Here is a 19,295-nt window from a genome sequence, read left to right as displayed (position 1 = left end):
CACCAGGGAAGCCCTAAAGCTACTTTTTAAATAAAAGGAGTTCTAACAGAAATCTGGACAATACATCTAGAAAAGTTAAGCATTTTATTAAATATGATTAATATGTGGCCTACTTTTAAAATGCATGGATTGATTTGCAAGAAAAACCTGTAACAAAATGAAAACCAAAATTAAGAGGTCAGAAACAATATGCTGCATAGAGGAAAGAAGTTGCAAGGGACTGGCAGAAGATAGTTAAGACAACCGGTAATTTCAGTTTTATCCCACAACGCCGTACGAACACTAAGTACCTACTATGTTCAGGCAGTACAGATACTAGATCCACACATCTTAAGCCTCCCCCTTTTAATAACAGGATGTTCACTTTGATACCACAGCATCTGATATTTAAAGCATACTGAGATTACTTTTAGTTAACACCACGACCACAGAACATGGCACTTAGGGTATTTGCCTAAGATCTCACTTGTACTGACAAATGAGGCAGATGTATGGGCCAGGCCATATTTTTCCTCAAAAAGCCCCTTTGGATATGCCTAAAGCATAAAAAATACTCAGTTAAGGCTTAAATAGTTCATGGCCAGAGATCTATGTATAATGTTAATTGTTGCATAACCAACACTTAACATAGTGCCTGGAATACAGAAGGCAATTATTTGTTGAATGAATCAAAACCAGTTTCTTGCCCTAGAGCAGGGGTTGGCTAATTCCAGCCCACAGGCTAAACTTCACCATGTCTGTTTTTCGTAAATAATGTTTTGTTGGAACACAGCCATACAACTGCGTACTGTCTATGGTTACTCCTACTAACACAGCAGAGTTGAGTGGTTGTGACAAAGAATACGTGGTCCACAAAGCCTAAGATATTTATTAACCGGCCCTTTACAGAAAGTTTGCTGATATGCCCTGGAAGAGATAAGGATAGATCTTGTCCATTAATTCACTGATGGCAAATGGGTTTTAGCTCAAACAGCAACTCAAAATATTAATGGCTACCTGGAGTGCAGTGTTAATAATGATTCTGGACTCAAAGGGAAAGAGTTCTCAATTATCAATGTCTACTATGGTTTAGGGAAAGGAGAAACAGGACTGTAACTAAAAAACATTTGAAAATTTCTGCTGTAGAATATTTCACATAGCTAACATGTTGTCTGATAGTTTTACAAAGAGGAATTAGCTGCAAAATAATATGCAAAAACCTCTACAACAACAACAAAACCTTGAAAGGAATCACTGAGGATGGTCCACCTGAATGCTTAAGACTGTCTATCAAAAACAATTTTGGTTCTGGCATAGTTGATGTTGCTCTATTTTATAACATTCAACAGGCACCTTATACACTTAGTCAACAGATTCAGCTGTCAAGGCCATTTGTGAGGATGATAAAAAACAGTGTTGTTAGGGGAACCTAATGTAAGACCCCAACATATCCCAAAACTCCATCAAGCTTTACAGATAAAACTGAAAAGGGTATCTTGGGTAAAGCACTAAATTTTTACATTTGGAGCTAAATCTGATCTATTAGATCTGCTCACTTTGATTTTGGAAGTAGTTAACATAATAAACAGCTTAAGATTAAAGCATTCATGCCACTAGGGCTCTGCAAAGTTTCCTTTCAGATTTGTTTCAGAAAAATCCTTTGTGTCTTGGTCCTATGTTAAGTACTTGCACCCTAGCTACCAAGAGAGGCTGAAAAACCTACCATTTTCATTTTCTATAAAGCAAGGTTATACATCAAGACTCATTTAGGTCTGTATCTATTCAGACACTGATGAGTCTCTCTAAAGATAAATGTAAACACACACATCTGTATGTCCATATAATAAGACATTTTTCATCAGATATTATGTTTCTATTAGATGTAGCCTGGCCCATATGGGCCACACCCTGGCATGATAGGAAGTTAAGGAGCCAGGCATAGGGTATTTGAGGAGGTGGCAAAACAAAATCACTGATGGGAATGGTGGGAGGCGATGTCTCAAGGTCAGATCAAATTTAAATCTGAAGACCCAGAAGCCTGGGAGAAATTAAAGTGACATTAGAGCAGTGGTTTCTGTGATTATTGTAGGGAGTGGGAGTGTGTGTGTGTGTGTGTGTGTGTAAGTTTTAAAAAGCACCTCTGGAAGACTCTTAACACCTCCCTTCCTCCTTAAGACCCTAAGACCTATATCCTACCAAAGAAAGATCAGGGTCTATCAGAGCTCATATTATTAGTCTTCTTTGATTCCAAGTAAGTGTCCCCTAATTTAGCACAGAAAAGGAGGGTCTCTGTGTTCCTCAGGTCTCCAGAAATCAGTATTTTAAATAATCCTCAGTCATTTAAATAATCCACTCTTAACATCTTAGCTTCCACATGTCACAGAAAAAAAGGACAACACCACTGCAAAGGGTTAAGAAGGTTAACCAGATGTTTTACTCTGTTCCTAGTGAAGCCACATTTTCTCCAAGTCTCCTGAATTTGTGATTCCAGAATGTAACACTTACACCGAAGGTGCTCAATAATGTTTGCTGAATAGGTTGCAGAATGAGATGATTACATCAACCACAGAGATATCCCCATTAGTTAGGGAAAATATGTGCTTTCATGCATTTTAAGAAATCAAAGTGAGGCTCTTTACTACCAGCAGACAGACCAGAATTCAAGTTAAGGGTAAGGACTCCAGAACAAACCACACCCACTTTTATGACTGGAAGAATGCCACAAATATTTCTTTTAACATAGATACTCAGATTTTATAATACACCGCCCTCCACAAGGATGGGGGAACATTTTTTAAACAATTTTACAGTCTATTTCAACACAAGGTTGAATTCAGAAATAAACAGAATTAGTCTTTCATGAGAGAAGGAACAAATGACTACAATTTTTTTATTTCATTTTACTGTTACCTTCCTAAGATTAAGACAAAGCTTAATATGACTGCCCCCAAATGCATTTGAAGCCATAATAAGAATGCCATAATTTCAGATTGTGGGTTTATAATCTGCATTACATTCTAAATGAAATTTCAAGACCAGGACATTCCTAATGGAAAATCCCCTAGTAAATGTGCCACAAGTTCAGAGGAGAAAAATTAACCAACTAACAAAAAACAGTGGAAGCACAGGTACTTCTCATAGTTTTCGCTAATAATTTTAACATCTTAATCTAAGCAGCAGTTTATGCTAGTTAATGCCCACACCGGCTTGTGCAGCTAGCTGTCTTATAAAGTTGTTTTAGACTAATGTAACAGTTCTTCCTTTTATACTCTAGCCTCTTCAGTTTATTCAAAGAGGCATTTAGTACCCAGTATAATAAAGACCACTTAGAAAAATAAAAGGCACGCCACACTTTGTAAGCCATAAATAATGCTTACATTTGGCTTTTCCATACATTATTCCACTTACTTGCATAATTATTAGGTCAGTAAGCACTTTTATTTTTTATGAAGTAGTTTTGAAACATGCCTATCTTGGCAATTCTATAAGATACAAGTCAATATACAAAAATAGCACACACATGTCTTCATTCTTGGACATTAATATACACCAAATGAATGGATAAAGACAATGAGGACTGAATCTGGGTGTTAATTAGGTTGCAAGAATAAGGAGAGCAGTGGGGAAAACACAGAAAGCTAGCAGGCACTTCTTATAATCAATCCTGAGTTTCAAAGTAGCATCTTCAGATATTTACTTCTTTCCTTGTCAATACCAAGTGATTCCATCAAGGATGTTAAAACAGATTACATTAGTCCTACAGTATTCCTATTCTAACCTTCTCTTGTGCTCTTACCTCACAATTATATGTATTATGTAATTCTTACAAATCTATCAATTGGGACACAAACTGCAGGGTTTAAGACTTTAAAAACTGATAAAGAAGAAATCGCATCTAAAATATGAGCTCTCAAGCATTACACTTTTTTTTAACATTTACTATTTTCCAGGCACCTATATACACTGATGAATCTCCACTACTTCCAAACATTTAACCGGACTCTAAGGAATTAGGTGGTTCTCCCATACCTGTAAAGACTCATCACCCTCAGTAGTGCCTTCCACCCTGAGTCTGTGTCAAAAATTCCTTGGCAGAAACTGTTTCTAAGCTAATTGCCTCAAACTAACATTTTCAGACCTTGATGTCCTCCCCAAAGACACAAAGTAATAAAGAGTAAAGCCTTTCCAACTATTTCAGACCCACTTCTCACAGAAATTCTGAAATCAGAAAATCTCTGAAATCTGCAAGTTTAATTTAGCGGCAAAACCTGACCCAACATAAATTTTTTTCACAGCAAAACTTCACCCAAGCACTGCTGTGCGGCTATTTAGTTTTTATTTATCCCATTAAGTGTAACTATTCATATTTCACTTTAGAAATATTAAGTGCTTGATTACTCTTACTAATATGCAAAATAAATCTTTCCAAAAAGTTCTGAATTCCAAAATACCTGGCACCAAGGGTTATATAGGTAAGGTATTACAGACCTATAATCCATTTCACAAACATCTACTAGAGCAAAATACTCTCTTAAACATACTCTGCACTTTTCAATTTCTAAATTGTTGTCTACCCTGATTCACTGTTAGTCTAAAACTTACGTACCCTTTTAATATCATGTACAGATCCCACCTCATTTTTTTTTAATTAATTAATTAATTTATTTATTTTGGGCTGTGTTGGGTCTTCGTTTCTGTGCGAGGGCTTTCTCTAGTTGTGGCAAGCGGGGGCCACTCTTCATCACGGTGCGTGGGCCTCTCACTATTGGGGCCTCTCTTGCTGTGGAGCACAGGTTCCAGACGCGCAGGCTCAGTAGTTGTGGCTCACAGGCCCAGTTGCTCCGTGGCATATGGGATACTCCCAGACCAGGGCTCGAACCCGTGTCCCCTGCATTAGCAGGCACACTCTCAACCACTGCGCCACCAGGGAAGCCCCCACCTCATTTTTAATGTCTTCTTGGACTACGAAAGCCTAAAGGTTTTCACTTCTTCCTTTGATTCTATAAGCACTCATCTATATCACTCATTTGGGTATTATTATTTTGAACTATTTACATTTCATGATGATTAAACTTTCATGTCTTTGCTAAGAACCTTTTGTGCATAACTACTCAATTTAATCATAACATACAGCAACTGAGATCAACCAGCTCCAATTATAGGCAGTCAGATGAACGACTCCTCAAAAGACAGATGCCCTAAGTAATGAGGGATTATAGTTGGAAATAAATGTAACACTTAAAAAAATTAGTGTAAGAAGTAGCCTATGATGGGAATTAATAAGGACAAACCACTGAACTCTTCATGTATTCTTCCAATTAAAATAAAACAAATTTGAGCACTTACTATGTGTGCCAATTACCATTTGAGACTGTGTTGGAAAAGTGACATGGTGTTTCTTCTCTATTGAAACATTTTCGAGGGGAAGAGAGGATAGATGAATAAATAAATATAATTATTTGGTAAGAACTGTGAAGGTAATAAAGAGGGGATAGTCCTTCATATAAGGTGATCAGGAAAAACTTCTCTGCAGATGAGACATCTGAACTGAGATGTAAGGTTCAGACTAAGGCAGAACTGCGGACAGCTGAAGAAAGAGCATGACAGACAGAAAGCAGTTGTAAGCACCAAAAACTCAAAAGGTGGTAAAGGGCTGGTGGGGTCAAGATCAGAAAGAAGTCCAGTATGGCTGGAGCTTAGTGAGCAATGGAAAGAAGATAAAGTTGTGAAGTAAGCAAGAACTGGACCTGGTTTTTATTTTAAGCCACTGGGGTAGGAAATTGGGACTGGAGGGTATTACATGATCTGGTTTACATTTTTAAAGGATGACTTTGTCTTCTGGGTGAAGACTGAGGAATGACAACAAGTTAGAAAGTTCCTGTAGGAGTCCAGGCAAAGATGACTGCGGCTTTAACAAGGGTGATATCACAGCAACACAGCATTTTAGAGCTCAAAAATACCTTAACTGTTAATCAAACTTTGTCTACATAAAGATAAGTTCTAAGAGAGGAGTTAACTTGTTCTAGGCTTCATGGCCTGTGCCAGAGGGAACTGAAGCCTAGATCACGCAGGTCAAAGTTACCACTACTAAACCATGCTACTTAAACAGGGTAGAATCAAACTACTCAAAACTAGCACATCAGGACTTCCCTAGCGGTCCAGTGGTTAAGAATTTGCCTCTAATGCAGGGGGTGCAGATTCGATCCCTGGTGGGGGAGCTAAGATCCCACATGCCTCGGGGCCAAAAAACCAAAACATAAAACAGAAGCAATATTGTAACAAATTCAATAAAGACTTTAAAAGTGGTCCACATCAAAAAATAAATGCAGCATATTCTAAAACAAACAAACAAACAAAAAAGCAAAACTAGCACATCATTTCTCAGTTTAGCCCTCATGCTCAATGGAATCAGTTAAAACTTATGAGAAAAAGTGAAATAAGTAAGTGTCCAATCCGAGCACCTGAAGGTTCAGAGAAAAGTGCATAAGGGCCTGTTGGGAGTAAAAAGAGCAAAAGTACTCTCAACTCACACTGCATAATTATGAAACTTCTACTCTAATACCATAATCTCTAACTGATAGAAAATATCAATTTATCCTCTACATAGGACCCACTGGTGGACAAGACGTATCAATCACTAAAGCACCGTAAGTGCTTTTCAAAGTGGAGTTTATCATTTTTGCTCAACCAGAACTCTAAAGTGAATAGCAGTAACAGCAGCCCTGCTCATTAGACAGAGAACCTCTTAATCACCATCTTCACTCTTTTCTGTTCTACTTCCTGCCCTTCCACCTCTTCACTATTATCACCATCATCACTTTCATGGAAACAATAGAAAACTTTTATAAATGCTCTTCCGTCCTTAAAAGCTTGCAAATCCTGTATTCTCTTTGTTCAACGAAGATCAAGTAAGGTGACAAGGCTCTTGGAGGAAAAAAAAACTTAAGTATAAAAAACCTAAAATACAGGGAATTTCAAATATTTTTCAGCTAGCAACTTAAACTATATAAGCAATAGTGAGTGGCAACTTTGTGACTAATTTGGATGTCCAGGACATAAAATATGATCTCAGTATGTTCCCTAATTCAGAACAGCTGACCAGTTAATTATTTAATATAGGGAGAACTAAAGCTTCCTATTAAATGAACACCCCCTACTGTGGGATTAGCTCACGGGGGCAGGAATTCTATAGGGCTTATTCCCTGAAGCTATCCTGAAGCTAGTTTTTTACACTTATTTCTTCCCTAAACCACTCCGAATCTTTCTCTTTCTCTGATGCCAACCCTGTTCTTACAAACAGTGGTGTTCAGACTCAATACTCTCTTTATTCACACCCATTTTATTATTCCTAGGGAAATAACTGGCACTAAATTTCCAAGAAACTGGGTGCAAACTACAACTACAAACTACAACTTATGTATCTTACTTCTTTCATAACCTGAAACTTGTTACTTGAACCAAATGCAGGTTGTCCTAAAAATCCTTTAAAATTTGGAATGGTCCTAAGACATGACTTTTATGAAAAGAGTTGTTTAACAAGGATTGCTACAATTATTCTTAAATAAACATGAAAAAGAAAAAACTTTCTCCCAGAAGGTAAAAACATTCTCATTTGTTTTGGAAAAGTATCTAGACAACATCAAATTCTCAGGTCAAGGACATCAAATTCTCAGGTCAAGGACACATGATTAAACTAGAAGTGGGAAAAAGTACATAGCTTTACTACATGAAAGCTACTACATATCCTAAAATTGTGAAAGTCAACTATTAAAAATCTGTTTAGGGTTATGTCAAAACTTGAACATATAAGCAACCTATCTATGGTTGAGTAATCAGACGTACAAAACAAGTATTAAAACCAAAAATTGACTTAAAAAATAACAATTACCTAATCTCCTACTGCAATCCAAAGTTGAATGGGGGGAATTCCCTGGCGGTCCAGTAGTTAGAACTTGGTGCTTTCACTGCCAGGGCCTGGGTTCAATCCCTGGTTGGGGAACTAAGATCCCACAAGCCGCGCAGCGCAGCAAGTTGAATGGACTGCTCAATGGAAAAAACTGCAAAGAAATTAAACTTAAAATGATTATATATTAATGAGATTCTAAGATAAAGCACATGAAAACACTGCCTCACATTTATCTATGGTTCCTATTCTTCTCTACTCCTCCAACAAAAATATGTTCAATATACTGCAAAGCATGGAAAAATGAGTAATACACACAAAAAAGTAAATAATAACCAGACATTTGGGAATATTTTAATGGCCTTTCAGATAAATGTGGATATTCTCCTTTGATACTATACCAAAACTCAATTGGCTGAAATATATTGGAATGGGTAACCTTATCAATAAACTCTACATTCACATTAAGACCCACTGGTCTTGGGGGCTTCCCTGGTGGTGAAGTGGTTAAGAATCCACCTGCCAGTGCAGGGGACACAAGTTCGAGTCCTGGTCCGGGAAGATCCCACATGCCGCAGAGCCACTAAGCCACTACTGAAGCCCACGCGCCTACTAGAGCCTCTGCTCTGCAACAAGAGAGAAGCCACCACAATGGGAAGCTCATGCACCGCAATGAAGAGGAGCCCCCACTCGCCGCAACTAAAGAAAGCCCGTGCGCAGCAACGGAGACCCAACGCAGCCAAAAATAAATAAATTTAAAAAAAAATGATCCATTGGTCTAGCTAGAACTTTGTTTCTTATCCTTGCGTGATCTTATAATATCATGCACTGGTGACTTGGAAAATATTGGCTTACAGAGTCATGTGGATCTTCAAATATTGACATATTTCATTATACATTATTTTAAAAATCATGTCCATTAACATCACCAATATCATCGGAAAAATCTTCCAAAATTCTAATTTTCCCTTGAAAACCAGAACTTTATCATTGCCCGTAAATACTGTCAATCTTTTCCTTTTAAAGATCCAGGTTCGCTTCTTGAGAAAATGTCAGTCTAATACCCAAGTCTGAAAGACTTCTTCAGTTTGTCAAGCATTCTTTCAAGTAAAAATGGTGTTCATGAAAAAAGTGGCTAATTCAGCTTGCAACTCAAAAATCACACAAATGCTTTCCCTAGAGGCAACCATATTTCAGTATGACAGCAGAAAAAGCGTTTTAAGCATACTTCCTATTTTGTCACAGTACATTAAAATGATATGTACAAAGTTGAGATCTGATAATTTTCTTTTTACTTCTTCATCAAGTGCATTTAGACTTTTTTTTAAACTGTGAGTGCATGGCACTGAAGGATATGTACCATGACTGCTAATACAGGGAGGTACTCTCACCTGATTTGTTCTTAGATGTCAAAAGTTTTACCCACCTTTGCTTTTGTACATTGGTATAGATGTCAACACAGAGAAAAGGCAAAGGACATCTCAGTATTATTGTAAACAGTTCTGTACTTGTAGACTCCCTCAAAATGTCTAGGCAATCCCCAGGATTCCTTGAACCATACTTTAAAAACCACTGAGCTACACAATTTATTTGGTCACAATCACAATTATTCTTCCTTACTTCTCATTCATACCTTAATAGGAATCTTAAAAATTAAGCAATCTAATCAACTTCAATTGGCACTAGCGATGCTACAGGTGAACAGAAGCTTTATACGTCATCTTTCCCACTGAGGAAGCAAAGAGGTTTGGAAAGCTTACAAACTTTGCCTAAAAACTCACTGCACTGGTATGATTACAAGCAATACTTATTTTCTTCATTATACTTTTCTGTATTCAAAACACTTTAGTGCAAAATCTCAAGTTCAACAATTTCAAGAGCAGAATAACAGATGCACGTTTATATACCTCATTACTATCCCTTGTTATTATCTGTACAGTACAGAATTCAAAGTTCCTGAGGAATTCCCAAGTTTTGCTATAGTTACTGAGGAGCTTAATGATAACTTATAAATCTTAGAAGCAACAGCTATAACTATGTTAGCATAATGTAGTCTCACTGCAATCTAACAACACGTAGGTAACAGTTGGATGCGATATGCACACCACTTTGACACCTACAAACTATTAATTAAACAAAAAGAGCTTATATTTATAGTCTTCATTCCCAGTAACTAAGAACTTTTAGAAACTCCCCCCCCTTTTTATAGAATACAGTGACTTGAAAAATATATTCTAATAAGAAGGATAAATTATAGAAAACTCAGATAATTAGAATTTTGCATAACATTTTCCATTTCCTTTCTAGAAGCTTTTGCCAAAAACTGTTATTAAATGGACAAACAGATTTTCTTTCATCTTTGTGCCCTTCCCACAAGGCAAAGAGGAGGAAAGCAACAGGTAAAGGTGATCCACCAATGGGGCAATTAGTTCACTGTATATTTTCAAAATAAACTTACTTAACAAAATGCTAAGTTTTAAATAGAGGAGAGAAAACTATTTAATTAAAAGTACATATTTACTGAAATAAATATTCAAGGCAACTACTGAAAAACTCAGCAAGAAGCTCCATGATGTAGCAGAAGTGATGATTCCAAGAAGTCAATAACTGAAAATGTTCAAAATTACGTATAACTACTTTTAATGGATGCTCTCTTCCTTTAACATCTTTAGTCTGCCTGTACAACAGTTAAAAACATTCTATCCCCACCACTAGAAAAGATTACCTAGCAAGTTATCTCATGGGATCAGAATCCAGCTTAAATTTAAAATGTCTCACTGAAATAAATAAATACATACATACATACGCACACACATACAACTACAAAATTACAAAACAGCATAACTACAAGAGTTAAGCGTTAGGAACCAGCCCAATATAAAATTCAAAATCAGAACGTTAGATAATTATTCTGTATAGTTAGACTAAGATTAATTTAAAAGTGAACACATTTCTAGTACCTGAGCACCTCATATATAATTTTAAGTGTGGTAATACTCCAGAATATTGTTCTGTATAGTAAAAACCAAATGGAAATTCTGCAATCTATGTTGTAATTTTTTATTTTTTATTTTTTGGCCGCCGCGCGGCTTGTGGGATCTTAGTTCTCTGACCAGGGATTGAACCCTTGGCCCTCTGCGGTGAAAGTGTGGAGTCCTAACCACTGGACCACCAGGGAATTCCCCAAATATTCATTTCTTTCTTTTATAAGTTTTAAGGTTCCTTGGAAACTGTTTACAAATTTTGATCCACTATTGATGCAAAGAAAAATTCTTCATAAATCGCTACTGAGATAATAATCAGTTGCTGTTGTAGCCTTAATTTGACTAACATTGGGAATAAACGCACCAGTGTTAGGAAGTATGGAGAAGTGGTATTTCTTTTTGTTAGTGGTGTATTTTAAGAAGCGATTTTAATTTTTTGAAGGCAGCACAAAAGTTCCTGATAGTCTTTCTTCTCTAAAATACAAATTCTATGACTAAAGGGATTGGTCTTAGAATCCAGTGATCAACTAGGTTCAAACAAAGTACAAGAGATTATACAGCAAGCCAGTCTTTACTGCAAATAGATAAATTCATCCTATTCCTTGTACCTAATGCTTCCATTGTGTTCATAACATTTCCAAAGGACTAATAAATGAAAAGACTTAAGTTCTCAAATGGTAATTAGTACCTTTAAGTACTATTGCAAAATATCTTAACACTGAAAAACATCAGGCTTTCAGCACAAGGGTAAGCCACAGTACAGACCTCCTGCTTGCTGAAAAATCTATCCAGTGTTAACAATGAATCATTGCATCAGCCAAAATATCTGTTTCTTAACTTTTTCTAAAAGAAATCCAATTTGAAAAGGGTAACTGTAAAAACTTCAGCCTAATCTCTGACTCTAAGGGTCTCAAAAATTATAGGAGGGGGAAGAAAAATCAAGGCATAAATTCAGTCACAACCCTATATGGTCTTACAGAGTTTAAGATCAATCTTCATCAAGATTTTCTATAGACTGAACATGTGACATTACTGCCATAATACAAAAGACAGCTTTTGAATATTCAGTTCATAAATACTAAACTATTCCTGGTGCCAGTCAAATCTAAACACTACAGATCAATACCCACCCCTTCTTTACCAATACATAACACAGAAACACATTATTTTGAGCCTTTGGGAAAATGACGACACATGCATACCAGTAAGACCTTGATATTCAATAATAAAACTCCCTACTTACACTTTTGGAAGAAAAATAAACGACACCTTTGCAAAATCAGTCAAATCCTATTTGTATGAGATCCAGTTTCCCTATTTAATTTCACTGCCTTAATAAATATTGATCAAATACCTACAACAGAAGTCAAAGAAAACTGACCATGGACAGTTTCTCATTCAAATCTTAGACTTTATATTTAATACAACATGTATAATTAGTTACTATGTTATCAATCTCTGCATAGGTCTTCTACCAATCTTGAATTATATTGGAAGATACACCTGTAAGATCCTACTGTACATGGATCAAAGTTTTTTATGATGAATTCCCTATCACACCTCGCTAGACCCTCCTTACATGGTGGCTCCTTACCATGGGGGCTCACTTTCCCTTTACACAGCTAAGAGAAAATACTGAAATTCCACAGTAAAGGACTGTTTTGAGGATAAAATCGAAATCAATTTGTAAACTTAAAATGGTTCCAAAACCAATGTGGAAATGTTTCTTTTTGAAGGAAGACAAAGTTCTCTTCAAATATCATCTCTTTAAATGTTTATTACAGTTAATCCCTAAATCTAAGTGCTAAACACTTACTATGTGCACAGGCAAGGTTCTAGTAACTAAGATACAGTAGAAAATAAAATGGACCAAGTCCCTACCCTCATGGTGTTTACATTTAACAAACTGGTATTGTCTCTGTGCAAAGAACACATCCTGTCCATGGAGTCTATAATTTAGTGGGATAAGAAAAAACACATATAATGATAACAGGAGGTAGGAAGTGACGCTTGTCATAGAAAGGAAGAGAGATGACTTTCATAGGGTGGGGGAGGGTGGGAAGGGGCAGAAAGAGCAATCATTTTCATGAACCCATACCAAAGTTTAAAATTAAGCCAGTTTATTATTGGGTTCTTCAGTTGTATTCCCATACTTGGCACATTAAAACCAAACTGGATACACGTGTTTCAAAGACTTACTTTCCGGCTTCTTCAGATAAGGGAGCTTCACAATTTATTATGAATGACAAAAAGAAAATGCAAGTGAAACTACTTTCCCGTAGTGCAGAGATCAAAAGCATGGATGGGCTCAAATAAGACTATCATTCAGGGCTCTGTGTCCTTAAAGTTAATTCACCATTCTGATATCAACTTCCTCTCTTAAAACCTGGTAATGAAACTACCCAAATGATTCTACACTGTTTGACTAACGTACTCACCTTTTTTGGGGTATGATGGGACGACCATTCTCTGTAAAATGTAATTCACTATAAAAATGTCATATATTTCCCTCCAGGTTCTCTATTATGGTACGTTACTGTCCTACAAGTCAGCAGGACCACTGACTAGTTATCTTATCTTTTCCAGGCCTCAGTTTCCTCCTCCGTAAAATCAGAGGGTGGGACTGGATGATCTAAATAGCCCTTTCCGGCCCTTAAAAAGTCCCATGACTCCATATGACTCAAACACAATTCAAGGGTCAGCTTTTAGGAGTAATACCAGCCTTAAGTTAAATGAACGTCTACCCTTTTTATGTTACTTCTTGCTAAGCTAAGGTTTTGTTGAACAAGTCCAAATAGCATTCTAATTACAAAAAAGAGGGTTAAAAAGTGAATTTACGAGTTGGAAGCTTTAAGTTTTATAAGCATGATAAATTATATTTTAGATATTTATATATTAGATGCTGTGCTACTAGCAAAACAAAAATCCAATCAGGTTGAATTAATTTTAAAATATTAAAATCACAATCTTCATTTAGCGTCAACTTTCTACCCCGTTAAAAATGTGATTTCCCGTTACTGTAACACAGAACTGCTTATGTTCACACAAGAGCTGCAGGGCAAAAATGTTGTTCTGAACTAATAAAAGGGGGTGGGGGATCAGGAGAAGGGGAAGAAAATCGTCTGCTTAAACTCAGCAAGAATGATCTTTTCTCCAAAAGCCATCAGGTTTTTTTCTTTTTTCCACAAGAAATATTCGGATGGCCCGATTCACTGGGGGTAGTTTTAAATAAGATTCACGGCGCTGACAGTCAACGTTAGGATTACACACATCGAGATGGCGAAAAAGAGAAGACAAACTTCCTGGATTTTCTCTCCCTCTGTAAGAGAAAGAGATTTCCTCTTGCTGACGAAGGGAAAGGCCCCTTTAACAGTTTTTCTCTACGCGGTGGCCGCTGCCAGACTAGGTGGGGCTCCCTCCGCTGCCTTCCTCCTGCCACTTCCCGCAACAAATGGAGCAAACCAGCCCCGTTTCAGGCAAACTTTTTCCCTGTCAGGCTCGAGCCCGCAGGACGCCGGGGAGTGGTTTCCCCCGAACGCTCCTCGCCCCAGCTCGGGACTGGGGGAAGCTGGGTCTCCTCAAAGGATAACTTTCTGGTTTCCGTTCTAACTTCCACTCACACCCGGGAGGAAAAGAGGCGGCCGGCGAGGGGGCTCCGGGGCAGGGGGGACGAGTCTTACGGGGAGCCGGCGGGGGACCGCGGGCAGCCGGAGAGGCTGCGGCGGCCGCGGACAGGAGAGAGCAGGCGGGTGGGGGTGGGGGGGGTCCTCGGGCTCTCACTTCCTCCGCCATATTTCAGACATTTGACCCCTTCCGCAAAGCGCGCTGTTCCCCCGCGGCGGCGGCGGCTCATGCCCGCCGGCCTGGGAGGCAGCGCACTCGCCGGCCGGGCCCGAGCCCTCGCACCACCTGCCGCGCTCTGAGGCCGCCGTCGCCGCCGCCCCGGCCCCCTGACCGCCGCGCGCGCGCCCCGCCCGGCCCGCGCCGCACCCCACCCGCTCCCCTCTGCCGGCGCCCGGCCCCCGCCCCGCGCGGCCACCGCCGCCGCTCCCCTCAGCGGCCACGCACGCACTCTGCGAACCTCTCACGCTGTCACCGGGTCCCCGCAGCCAGCGTCGCTTCGCGCTCCCTCCGGGTCGCTGCTACCGGCGCCACGGCGGTCCTGCCGCTACCGCCGCCGCCGCCGCTCCGGCTGGCTTACACGCCTGACTCTGGGCGAGGTTTGGCGGTGTCGCCTTGACGTCAAGCGTTCAGCCTCGCTCTCGCTTCCGCCCGCGGGCGGGGCGCGCGGGTGCGCGGCCGGGAAGGGGCGGGGCCTAGGGGAGGGGCGAGGGGAGCCGAGGGGCGGGGCCTTCCGCGTCCCCGCAGCGCAAACCGGGAGCGCGCGGCGCTCTTCGTGGCGTTTCACCGGCGGTGTTTTTCTCTCCCTCTTACTGCCTCTTCGGCCTTCCCTCGGCTTCCCAAATCCTAGCGGGTTACAACGGTGCGAAGAGCTTAAAAACCGTACGAATTCAAAAGGTGCCTTTCATGCAAACTGTAATTCAGTCACCAACGCCACCAAACATTTGGTGCTCCCGTACTCCTTTGTGCTGGGGAAAGTGGCTGGAGAAGTAACAGCGCTCAATTTCCACACCTAGAGCTCCCGTGAGGGTGCCTTGAATAGGGCACAGTCTTTTTCATTCTTGAAGTGGTTTCTCGTGAATTGTCAAGCGTCTTCACCCAGGACAACTCGTTGCAAATTATTCTGTCAAACTCAGTTAACTAATCCAAGATTCCAAACAACTTTGTACCTAAATCAACTATTTATATGAGTAAAATAAATCGCACATTTAAATGCGTGACTAGAGTACTTTAAAGGGTTACCCATAGGTGGTCTATGATGTAACTACTGGGCAACAGAAAGGACTTTCTGTTCCAAATGCCTTGTTTCAAAAAGGGTGGGAACTTAACAGTGGAATTTACCATTATTAGAGAAAAGACTAAAATACGACTACCCTTTATACAAGATATTAGCTTTTTTATGAAAACTGGGTTTTGATGGGCAAAAATATTCAAAGAGAGAGCAAAAATATTCAAAGATGGGCAAATATGCAGGGAAAAGTAGGGGTTGGGGGGTCATTAAAGGCTAATTTTTGCTTAGTTCAGAGTTTAACTGGGCCCTGTGTTATAAGGCATTCTTTTTTTTTTTTTTTTTTGCTGTACGCGGGCCTCTCACTGTTATGGCCTCTCCTGTTGCGGAGCACAGGCTCCGGACGCGCAGGCTCAGCGGCCATGGCTCACGGGCCCAGCCTCTCCGCGGCATGTGGGATCTTCCCGGACCGGGGCACGAACCCATGTCCCCTGCATCGGCAGGTGGACTCTCAACCACTGTGCCACCAGGGAAGCCGTATCAGGCATTCTTGAAATAAATTTTTATGAACTTTTATGAATTTGGAAGATGAGCAAAAAATATGATTAATTTCACTCCTTTTAAGAATACTAGTAATTGAAAACTAAAGGAATAGATAAGAATGAACTATAATTATCCTAAGTTTTCTGTATAAGTGCTTTCTAGGTGTTTCACGATTTAGGTTAACTGAATATGTTGAATATTTTGGTAATTTCTGTTTCCTTAGAAAAACCGTTTTTTGATGGGAATTTCAAAGGCACGTGTCAGAGCAGTCTGTAGGAAATATTGTAAATTCTGAATGAATGAATTTCAAATAAATTGACTTTACTAACTTTTCAATTATTGCATGAAACTTTGAGAAGTCTGAAAGCCTGAAACTGAGTTCATGGGAGAAAATGTTACCTGGGTATACTGTTTTTTCTTTTCTCTCTCTCTCTCTTTTTAACTCTTTGACCTTTGTGCAACTGATTTTCTTTTTTCCCCAGAAAGAGTCAGTTTCAGAAGATTGGAGCTAGGATTATTTAGAATTTGAGAGAATATGTAAAATAGATTAAAAATACATTTGTTTTCTTCTGTTACACTGGAAATCGTTTCACTCGTATTAAGCTATTATCTCTATGCAGAGAATGCCAGACTGTACATCTCTTAAGCACCGAACTCACTTATGGGTTTGAGCTCCTCGTTCCTATCCCCTTGGAAACTTCACCAGGATATTCCACTGGCAACTTGAACAGGTCATGTGTGCAAACTGAACTCATCACCTTTGTCACCAAACCAGTTTCTTCTCCTTTTGTTAACTGTATCGCCATCTTTTAAATGACCCAGTCTTCAATCCTGATACTCCTTTTTCTGCCTTTCCTGAAACCATCAGTCAATTGGCACATCTATTAGATAGCAATTCATTTCTACTGAGACCACACTTGTTTGGGTTGGCATTACTTCTCAACTCCTGGACTTCAGGTGAACCTTCCTACCTTGCCTGTGGCCTCCTGTCTGTTTCTGCTGTGATCCATTCTACACATTGTTGCCAGATGAATTATCTTAAAGCATACTGACCAAGTCACTCTCTTTGCCAAAGAGCATTCATTTACTCCCCTGCCCTACTGAAGTTAAAAATCCTTGTATCTTATTTTTCCCTTTCACTTAAAAAATGCCTTACGGTCAGGTAGACTTCTCATCTTGCCCAGACATAGTGCTTTCCCACTTCTCTGGTGTGCAGAGGTGATTTCCTCTGTCTGGAATGCCCCTTCCCACCTCTGCCCGTTATTCAAGGTCCATTTACTTTCTCCAAGAAAGAGCACCTTTTCTGATATTTCCAATTTAATGTGGGCTCTCCTCTATTGAATCCCCATAACACTATTGCTCTCTTTTTTTGTCACTTGTTTTCTACCCTCCTACTAGAACAAGGGCTTGCAAACTTTTTCTGTAAAGCCAGATAGTAAATATTTAAGGCTTTGTGGGCCAGATGGTCTTTGGTACAACTACTCAATCCTTTGTTGTGCAAAAACAACCATAGGATACATAAAGAATGAGTGTGGCTGTATTCTAATAAAACTTTATTTATGGACACTAATTTGAATTTCATGTAATTTTCATGTTTCACAAATCTTCTTTTAAAAAAAAATCATTAAACATGTGAAAACTATCCTAGCTCATGTCTGTAACAAAAACAGGCTGTCATTGTTTGCCCTTTTGTACTCAGGGCCAGCTTCGGGGGCATGTGACAGGGCCCTGTGCTTAGAAAGTCCCCATGATCCTTTTCATGCTCTGATGGCACCATCTTGAAATTTTTAATGATTTTTCAACAAGAGGTCTGCATTTTCATTTTGCCCTAGGTCCCTCAAATTATGTAGCAGGTCCTACTGGTACTAGGAGATAAAGTCCATAAGATAAGGATAAATATTTCTCATGTTTGGTATGGTGGTTTTCATATAACAGGCATTGTTGAATTTTCTGTTCCTAAGGTACTGTGGAATAGTGGACAACACGAGAGTCAGAGTTCAGCTCCACTGCTTATTAGCTGCATAGTCTTGCACAAATTCCTTAATCGTGTCGAGGCATAGTTTTCTCATCTGCAACGTGGGGATATATAACCTCTGCCTTACAGAACTGTTGTAAGAGAAAGTAGAGAAAATAGCCATGTCTTAGCCCCTGAGACTAGAAGAAGCTCAAAATTAGTTTTTCCCTCTTTAGGGGAAGTGAATTAATAGTGTGCTAACCCATAACTCTTGCTGTATTTAACCTGATATGGTATTTCTGATTTTCCATGTATTTGCCTCTTTAGAAGTTTTACTTCAAATACCATTAGTTTCATTTAAAAAGTCCACATAAGTAAAGGTCTTATTGCAACTGCAAAATTAGATTTAAAAAAACCTTCACACTTACAATTTTCCTAATTAATGGTTAATGATTATTTGCATTAACAAGAGTCATGCTGTTTAACTTCCAATTAAGCATGGTTATCAGTAGCATTGAGAGTCATTAACCCTAAATATTATGTTATTTCATTCACAAATGAACAATATTGAAATTTGATCCTTCAAGGCACATTGTTACTGGTTTTTCCCTCTGTCGTGTAAGTGTGTGTGTGTGTGTGTGTGTGTGTGTGTGTGTGTGTGTGTGTGTATAGTATATGATTATATAAATGTAGTTCTATTTCTTTGCAACACCTTGGAGGCTGGGGTTGGAGGTTGAGAAGGATAAGAGGGCTGCTTGTTGATACAAAAGAGGAAAAACAATGACTTAAATCCCAAGTTAGTTTTGTTCTGTTTCCTTGGTCCAAGATTGTTTCAAACGCTATGCAGTTATTTTAGAAATTCTAGCACAATCACGTGAGAGACCAGGTAAGAGCATATTAGATCATTGCTATTATAGGAGAACAACTCAGGACTCATACTCTCCTAGGGTAGTTTGTGTTTCTCTAAGATTTCTGTTTTGGGGAAACCATGTACTTATATATAAGAAAAATGAGGCAGTTTGGCATGTTTTCTACTCTGTGTAATAGCATAATAACTGCTTATTTGTCTCAAGACATATTTCA

General features: G+C 39.1%; 1 protein-coding gene across 2 annotated transcripts in view; it reads right to left on the bottom strand.

Moving 5' to 3' along the window:
• RAP1B (RAP1B, member of RAS oncogene family) overlaps positions 1-15,159 on the bottom strand; it is a 45,697-nt gene extending 30,538 nt beyond the window's left edge. The window contains exons 1-2 of one of the 2 annotated variants that reach the window (XM_027106968.1): positions 14,948-15,083; positions 7,868-8,036 (exon numbers count right to left, since the gene is read on the bottom strand). The gene's annotated coding sequence lies outside the window, so the exon portion shown is untranslated. Of the gene's footprint in view, positions 1-7,867; positions 8,037-14,947 lie in introns of both variants that reach the window. The other variant, XM_027106967.1, reaches the window with a different exon arrangement.
• Between the last annotated feature and the right edge of the window lie 4,136 nt (positions 15,160-19,295).

The sequence above is a fragment of the Aethalodelphis obliquidens genome, unplaced genomic scaffold (assembly GCF_003676395.1).
Source record: "Aethalodelphis obliquidens isolate GAN/ISIS:26980383/991018 unplaced genomic scaffold, ASM367639v1 scaffold8, whole genome shotgun sequence".
NCBI lineage: Eukaryota > Metazoa > Chordata > Mammalia > Artiodactyla > Delphinidae > Aethalodelphis > Aethalodelphis obliquidens.
This window is presented reverse-complemented; position numbering and strand designations above follow the sequence as displayed.